The sequence below is a fragment of the Bos javanicus genome, chromosome X (assembly GCF_032452875.1).
Source record: "Bos javanicus breed banteng chromosome X, ARS-OSU_banteng_1.0, whole genome shotgun sequence".
Taxonomy (NCBI): domain Eukaryota; kingdom Metazoa; phylum Chordata; class Mammalia; order Artiodactyla; family Bovidae; genus Bos; species Bos javanicus.
In genome coordinates, this window is record NC_083897.1 from 143568507 (window position 1) to 143577456 (window position 8950).

Genomic DNA, 8950 nt, shown 5'->3' on the forward strand with positions numbered 1-8950 from the left:
TGGAGTGGGTAGCCGTTCCCTTCTCCAGGGGATCTGTCCAACCCAGGGATCAAACCCGCGTCTCTTATGTCTCCAAGACATCGGCAGGCAGGTTACTTACCACTAGGGTGACCTGGGCATCCACATTGCTCCAAATGATGTAATTTCCTCATTTTTCACGGCCGAGTGATATTCAATTGTATCTGTGTACCACTTCTTCTTTATTCATTTCTCTGTCCGTGGACACTTAAGTTGGTTCCATATCCTGACTATGGTAAGTACTGCCTTGTAGAAGAAAACGTGAAAAATGCCAGCCGTTCTCTTGAAAAGAAACCCCTGCAAAGTGGACCAGACGTGGGTGTGAGTTGAGACAGAAGATTAACCTACACCAAACCTGTCCACAGAGCCTTTAGATTCTCAGGCTACAGAGGCTACTCGGAAAGGACTTTAAAAAAAGAAATAGTCCAGATGTTATTTCCAGCTATCAATGCCTCGGCCGTTTCAGTCGAAAGTGGGACAGGAGCTATATATAAACACATCAACAAATGAAAATCCTTTTGTGACTTTAACTGCCTCAGGAAAAACACCTCGGCTTCGAGCTGGATATCTGGCATCAGGTTAGAGACGGTGGGGCGGAATCTTCTTTTCATGCTCGCGTTGAAAACACAGCTCTCAGACAGTGTGAAGCTTCCGGAAAAGGTGAGAGCGTGTTTAATTTCGCTGAAGATGAAGACCCTGCTCTGAGGAATAGCAAACTCAGAGCCAAAAAAAATACAGAATCACTGGATCCTTGAGTGTGTGTGTGGCATGTGTGTGTGTGGGGTGTGTGTGTGTGTGTCTGTGGTGTGTGTGTGTGTGTGTGGCGTGTGTGTGTGTGGGGGGTGTGTGTGTGTGTCTGTGGTATGTGTGTGTCTGTGGTGTGTGTGTGTGGGGGTGTGTGTGTGTGTGTCTGTGGTGTGTGTGTGTGGGGGTGTGTGTGTGTGTGTGTGTGTGTGTGTGTGTGTGTGTCTGCTCACTCTGTTGTGTTGCCCTTTGGAGGTGAGATACGAAATGCTAAAATGCAATATATATATATATATTTAAAGTGAAGTCACTCAGTCGTGTCCGACTCTTTGTGACCCCAGGGACTGTAGCCCTCCAGGCTCCTCTGTCCATGGGATTCTCCAGGCAAGAATACTGGAGGGGGTTGCCATTTCCTTCTCCAGGGGATCTTCCCGACCCAGGGGTTGAACCCACATCTCCTGCATTGCATATAGATTTTTTTTACCCTGTGAACTAACAGGGAAGCCCATATTTTTAAAAGCTTTCCTGTGCATACATTTGAAACTAATGTAATATTTTAAATCAGCCATACCTCAATAAAAACAACATCTGTAAAAAGATGCGGTGGGGATTCCCAGGCGGCACGGTGGTTAGGAATCCACCTGCCAATGCAGAAGACACAGTTTTGATCCCTGAGTCAGGGAATACCCCCTAGAAAAGGAAATGGCAACCCACTCCAGTATTCTTGCCCAGAGAGTCCCATGGACAGAGGAGCCTGGTGGGTCACAGTCCATGGGGTGACAAAGAGTCAGACAGAACTTATCGACTAAACAGCAGTATATATATTTTAAAATTTTACTCTATGTCCACCTGAAACCAATATAATATTGTGGATCAAATTTTATTAAATAAAATTGCAATTCTGTAAATCAACCATACCTGAATAAAAACATCCCTTGTAAAAAGTATAACATCACCTATTGAGAAACAATACCAAAAAACTTTTTATTGTGATAATATACATGGTGTTATAAACATACATATTATATACACTATAAATATATCTACATTATATTTATTATATGTATATTATAAATGTATATTATAAATATATTTACATTATATTATATATTATATATTTATAGCAATATATTTATAACATTATGCATATTATCACAATAATTTTTATTTATATATACAATCAAGAAAAATAATTTTGTGATTTTAACCACTTAAAATTTTTTTTTATGTGCACCATTTTTAAAGTCTTTATTGAACTTGTTACAATATTGCTTCTGTTTAATGTTTTGGTGTTTTGGCCACGACGTGTGTGGGATCTTCGCTCCCCGACCAGAGATCGAACCTGCAAGCCCCTGCCCTGGAGGGTGAAGTCTCAACCACCAGACCACCAGGGACATCCCCATTTTAACCATTTTAAAGTGCAACATTCAGTGGCAGGAAGGACTCTTAATCTATTGTACAACCACCCTTGCTATCTGTTTCCAAGTATTTTTTTTTTTTTAGTGTAGGAATCCAAAGAGGAAAAATGCTTACTTTCTAAAAATGTGTTTGGACAAAGGCCTTGAGAACAGATGCCAGTGTATCTTTCTAAAAATGATGAAATCGTCAGAGTCAACTGGAGTCCATGGCATTTGGGAACAAACGAGCTTAGATGCTGAAGCTGAAACTCCAGTCCTTTGGCCACCTGATGCGAAGAGCTGACTCATTGGAAAAGACCCTGATGCTGGGAAAGATTGAAGGCAGGAGGAGAAGGGGATGACAGAGGATGAGATGGTTGGATGGCATCACGGACTCGATGGACATGGGTTTGAGTAAACTCCGGGAGATGGTGAAGAACAGGGAAGCCTGGCGTGTGACCATGGGGTCCCACAGAGTGGGGCACGACTGAGCGCCTGAACTGAACTGAACTGAGCTTTGTTCTGCTTATCATTGTTCTGGGGTCTAGCAGAAACTCTGGGTCCATTTGGCACTAAGTCATCCTTGATGAAGGAGGGAAGGACCATGTAAAAGTTCAGTAACGATCAAGATCATGGCTCCTGAGATTTGAACCATCAGATTCCTCAAAAATGCGTTCAATGATCCCCACGACGCTCTTTATTATTGCCTTTAAATAGCTGAGACCCCCATGTGTCCTGGGACATGCAGACCAAGGATGGGTCTAGTAATACTCCCCAGGGACCTCCGATGCTACCCAGAAATGGTTCGCTTACCCCTTCCTCTCCTGTGCATCTCAGCAGAGACTCTGTTGGCTGCCCACATGTTTTCTCAACGGCATAACCACCCTTACATTTTTTTTTTTTTTTAGCAAAGAACATGCCTTAGATTATTTAAAAAAAAAAAAAAACAATGTCCACTAACAAGCAGATTTGTTAAGTCTTCCTACACGTGTGTGGGCTTCCCTGCTGACTCAGTGGTAAAGAATCTGCCTGCAATGCAGGAGATGGAGGAGATAAGGGTTCAGTCCCTGGGGTGGGGAAGACTCCCTGGAGGAAGGCATGGCAGCCCACTGCAGTATCCTTGCCTGGAGAATCCCACGGACAGAGGAGCCTGGCGGGCTGCAGTCCATGGGGTCGCAAAGAGTCAGACACGCCTGAGCGACCAAAATGCAGTCTATACGCTGAACATATAAGTATGTAAAGGAATATCTTCCCAGCATTTTACTTTTCTGAACTTTTTTTTTTTATGGCTTTTAAAGGGACAGCAGGATCACAATAAAAATCCTCATCCTTGGGGTCTTCCTCGGAGGTCCGCTGGTTAGGAGTCTGCCCTGTCAGTGTGGTGGACTTGATTCAATCCCTGTCCAGGGAACTGACAAGCCTTTAAGTGCAGACAGGGGAAAAAAAAAAAGTCAGTCTGTTACCATAAACCCAGCTGCAGTAGAAAGGGGCTTGTTAGGAATCATATGGCTTCCATTTAAAAAAAAAAAAAGAGAAGCCAAACTTGAACTGTGGCTAAAACACACGTGAAACCATCTCTGGCGATTGAACACGTGGCAGAGACCCCGGACGTGGTGTCTGGGGGCATCCGAGGCTACAAGGAAACTCGGGGAACAGCCCACTCTGGGGAAGGAGCCCAGCCAGCTAGCTGCACCTGCCTTCTTTGTCCTGCGGGACACAATAGCAGGAGATAAAACAGGGCAGCAAATTTAGAAGCGGAATTTAAAGACGCCCTCTCATGCACCTTCCCCCTAGAGATATACAATACTGCGTTGCACACCCACAAAGGGCATTGACAATCCTCACAGCTGCTTCTAGAAAGAGGTACCGCAAAATGCCAAAAAAAACAACAACAACAAACAAACCAAAATAAAAAACAAACCACCAAACATCTTGACGACGCCCCTAGTCTGAAGTGTTCTAAGCAGTTTTCTAAGCAGTTCCTTGGGAACACAGTCAGCACAGCGTCCCCGTGGGAAACACCAGGATACTCTCTGTGTTCAGAAGAGAACCTTGATGCTCCTCCGGACATCTGACAGTGTCCTCCTAACACCAGCTAGGGACAGATTTGGCCACCTGATGGCAAAGAGCCAGCTCACTGGAAAAGACCTTGACGCTGGGAAAGATTGAAGGCGGGAGGAGAAGGGGGCAACAGAGGATGAGATGGTTGGATGGCATCACCGACTCGATGGGCATGAGTTTGAGCAAGCTCCGGGAGTTGGTGATGGACAGGGACTGCAAAGAATCAGACACGACTGAGTGGCTGAACAACAACGAAAAAGGGATAAAGTAGGTGATTAAATAGTTAATCCCACAAGGGTATTGTAAGTAGGAAAAATATGTGAGACCTCTGTGAGTTAATTGGAGGAGGGCATGGCAACCCATCCAGTATTCTCGCCTGGAGCAACCCATGGACAGAGGAGCCTGGTGGGCTACAGTCCGTGGGGTCTCAGAGAGTCCGACATGACTGAGGGGAAACGCCTCATCTGTAGGAACGATCACTCAAGCCAGCAGGTTTGCTGAATCAGAAAACCAAGAAGAAAACACAAGACCTGCCTGTGAACGATAAAACAATGATGATGTGAGCCCTATACCCTATCCGGTGAGTTCAGTGGGTTAATGACCCCTCAGACGTGCCCTCTGCACGCATGAAAGACAATTATCTGTGGACTAGCTGAACCACACAGGCACAGGAAAACCCCCCTGCTCAACGTGCAGGAGGAGCTGATGATGGAAGCGCCATGTCCACTCGAGAAAGACAGAGAAGATCTTCTTTCCTTTTCCTACTTTTCCTTCGATTCTAAAACTGTAGCCCAGTAAGGGGCTTCCCAGGTGGCCCAGTGGTAAAGAATCCGCCTGCCAATGCAGGATACGCAAGAGATGCAGGTTCGATCCCTGGGTCGGGAAGATCCCCTGGGGAGGAGGGCATGGTAACCCACTCCAGTATTCTTGCCTGGAGAATCCCAGGAACAGAGGAGCCTGGCGGGCTACAGTCCATGGGGTCGTAGAGTCGGAAACAACTGAACAACTAAGTATACGGCTCAGTAAGTTCGCAGGGTCCGGCACCCTGTAAAACCCACCTGCTTGTTAGACTCACAGCTTCCTATTCTAATAAATCATTTTGTATCCATCACTTTGCTCTCACCGAATTCTTCTCTGGGCTGACATTAAGGACTGTGGTTCCAGAGCTCTTTGGAGACCCCCAAAATAACAGCTAACACTTTCATTAGGAAAAGAGTGTTTCCCTGGGACCCTCTCACCTCTTAAGGTAGCAGGTCCCAAGAAAGACAACCAGGTGTGACTTTCTTTGTCCTGGGTTACTGAATATCCTGTTGCCGTTTAGTCGCTCAGTAGTGTCTGACTCTCTGCGACCCCATGGACTGTAGCCCACCAGGCTCCTCTGTCCGTGGGATTCTCCAGGCAAGAATACTGAAGTGGGTTGCCATTCCCTTCTCCAGGGGATCTTCCTGACGCAGGGATCAAACCTGCATCTCCTGCACCGGCCGGCGGACTTTTTTTTTTTTTTTTTTTTTTTACCACTGAGCCACCAGGGAGCCCAAGGGACCTTGCAGATATAATTAAGGTTGAAAAGTGAAAGTCGCTCAGTCGTGTCCGACTCTTTGCAACCCCATGAATTGCAGCATGCCAGGCATCCCTGTCTATCACCAACTCCTGGAGTTTACTCAAACTCATGTCCATCAAGTCGGTGATGCCATCCAGCCATCTCATCCTCTGTCATCCCCTTCTCCTCCCGCCCCCAATCCCTCCCAGCATCAGAGTCTTTTCCAATGAGTCAACTCTTTGAATGAGGTGGCCAAAATACTGGAGTTTCAGCTTTAGCATCATTCCTTCCAAAACACCCAGGACTGATCTTTAGAATGGACTGGTTGGATCTCCTTGCAGTCCAAGGGACTCTCAAGAGTCTTCTCCAGCACCACAGTTCAAAAGCATCCATTCTTCGGTGCTCAGCTTTCTTCACAGTCCAACTCTCACATCCATACATGACCACAGGAAAAACCATAGCCTTGACTAGATGGACCTTTATTGGCAAAGTAATGTCTCTGCTTTTCAATATGCTATCTAGGTTGGTCATAACCCTCCTTCCAAGGAATAAGCATCTTTTAATTTCATGGCTGCAGTCACCATCTGCAGTGATTTTGGAGCCCCCCAAAATAAAGTCTGACACTGTTTCCACTGTTTCCCCATCTATTTCCCATGAAGTGACGGGACCAGATGCCATGATCTTCGTTTTCTGAATGTTGAGCTTTAAGCCAACTTTTTCGCTCTCCTCTTTCACTTTCATCAAGAGGCTTTTTAGTTCCTCTTCACTTTCTGCCATAAGGGTGGTGTCATCTGCATATCTGAGGTTATTGATATTTCTCCCGGCAATCTTGATTCCAGCTTGTGCTTCTTCCAGTCCAGCGTTTCTCATGATGTACTCTGCATAGAAGTTAAATAAGCAGGGTGACAATATACAGACTTGACGTACTCCTTTTCCTATTTGGAACCAGTCTGTTGTTCCATGTCCAGTTCTAACTGTTGCTTCCTGACCTGCATACAGGTTTCTCAAGAGGCAGGTCATGTGGTCTGGTATTCCCATCTCTTTCAGAATTTTCCACAGTTTATTGTGATCCACACAGTCAAAGGCTTTGGCATAGTCAGTAAAGCAGAAATAGATGTTTTTCTGGAACTCTCTTGCTTTTTCCATGATCCAGCAGATGTTGGCAATTTGATCTCTGGTTCCTCTGCCTTTTCTAAAACCAGCTTGAACATCAGGAAGTTAACAGTTCACATATTGCTGAAGCCTGGCTTGGAGAATTTTGAGCATTACTTTACTAGTGTGTGAGATGAGTGCAATTGTGTGGTATTTTGAGCATTCTTTGGCATTGCCTTTCTTTGGGTTTGGAATGAAAACTGACCTTTTCCAGTCCTGTGGCCACTGCTGAGTTTTCAAAATTTGCTGGCATATTGAGTGAAGAAGCACTTTCACAGCATCATCTTTCAGGATTTGGAATAGCTCAACTGGAATTCCATCACCTCCACTAGCTTTGTTCGTAGTGATGCTTTCTAAGGCCCATTTGATTTCAGTCCATGGAATTAATCCTCCAGGCCAGAATACTGGAGTGGGTAGCCTTTACCTTTTCTCCGGGGGGAATCTTCCCAACCCAGGGATCGAACACAGGTCTCCTGCACTGCAGGCGGATTCTTTACCCGCTGAGGCACCAGGGAAGCCCGAGAATACTGGAGTGGGTAGCCGATCCCTTCTCCAGGTTATGGAGCTTAAAATAGGGAGATGATCCTGGATTAGCCTGGTGGGTCCACTCTAATCCCATGAGCCTTCAAAAGCAGAGAACATTGTTGGGCTGGAACAGCAGAGAAGGGAAGGCAGGAGGTGCTAGAGATGTCGAGGGTGGGATGGATGCCCTTCCCTCCCCACCACTGACCACCAGTTCAGAAGCGGGGAATTCAGCCTTACAGCCCCAAGGAAGTGGGGGTCCTGCCATCCACCAACCCAAACAAGCTGAGAAACAGGCTCTTCCATGTCACTGCCAGGGGAGCCCAGTGGGTAGATGGCTCTGCCTTGACCGTGTTAGACCTCGAGCCTGGGATCACAGGAGAGACTTCTTACCCACAGGGCAGTGAGATGGATCAGATATTGGTGATGCTGCCCTGGGTACACGTGGGGTCACCTATTGTTGTTCAGTCACTCAGTCCTGTTCGGCTCTTTGCGACCCCATGGACCGCAGCACGCCAGGCCTTCTGTGTTCATCACCATCTCCCGGAGCTTGCAAAAACTCATGCCCGTCAAGTCGGTGATGCCATGCAACCATCTCAGCCTCTGGGGCTGCCAGGTTAGGATTTCTGCAACGTTCTGGGTAGGGGTCTGGGTTAGGGGGAGTTGTCGAGAGTGGGGTCCCAGCTGTGATCTGGGTGGGGTTCCCCGGCTCCTGGAGAGTCCCAGCTGGGAGTCCACGTCCAGTCTGGGTGGACTGGGAGGGGGTCCCACCATCTGGGCAGGATCCTCCAGTCTGTGGGAGGTTCAGTGCTCTAGGCTGGAGGGTGGGCGTTGAGAGTGGGGGTGGTTAGTGTATCAGGAGTCCGTGGTCAGAATGGATGGTTTGTGGTCCAGGTTAGGCTCTCAGGGTCTGTGAGCCAGGAGAGGGGCCCTGGGGCAGGAGTCCAAGGTAGGGGTTGGGTCCACCTCTGGGTGGCAGGTCGTGCAGTCAGATGGAGTCCTGGGGGTCTGAGTGTGGTCCCAGGGGTGAAAGGGCTTTGGGACCTCAGGGGCTGTGTCCCTGGGGACTGTGGTCCAGACAGGGGATGTGTGTGTGTGTGTGTGTGTGTGTCCCTGGGGACTGGTCCAGACAGGGGACGTGTGTGTGTGAGTGTGTGTGTCCCTGGGGACTGTGGTGCAGACAGAGGGTGTGTGTGTGTGTGTGTGTGTGTGTGTGTCCTTGGGGACTGTGGGGACTGTGGTCTAGACAGAGGGTGTGTTTGTGTGCATGTCCCTGGGGACTGGTCCAGAGGACTTGTGTGTGTGCGTGTGTGTGTGTGTGTGTGTGTGTGTCCTTGGGGACTGTGGGGACTGTGGTCTAGACAGAGGGTGTGTTTGTGTGCATGTCCCTGGGGACTGGTCCAGAGGACTTGTGTGTGTGCGTGTGTGTGTGTGCGTGTGTGTGTGTGTGTGTGTGTGTGTGTGTGTGCGCGCGTGTCCCTGGGGACTGTGGTCCAGACAGATAGGGGACCTTGGT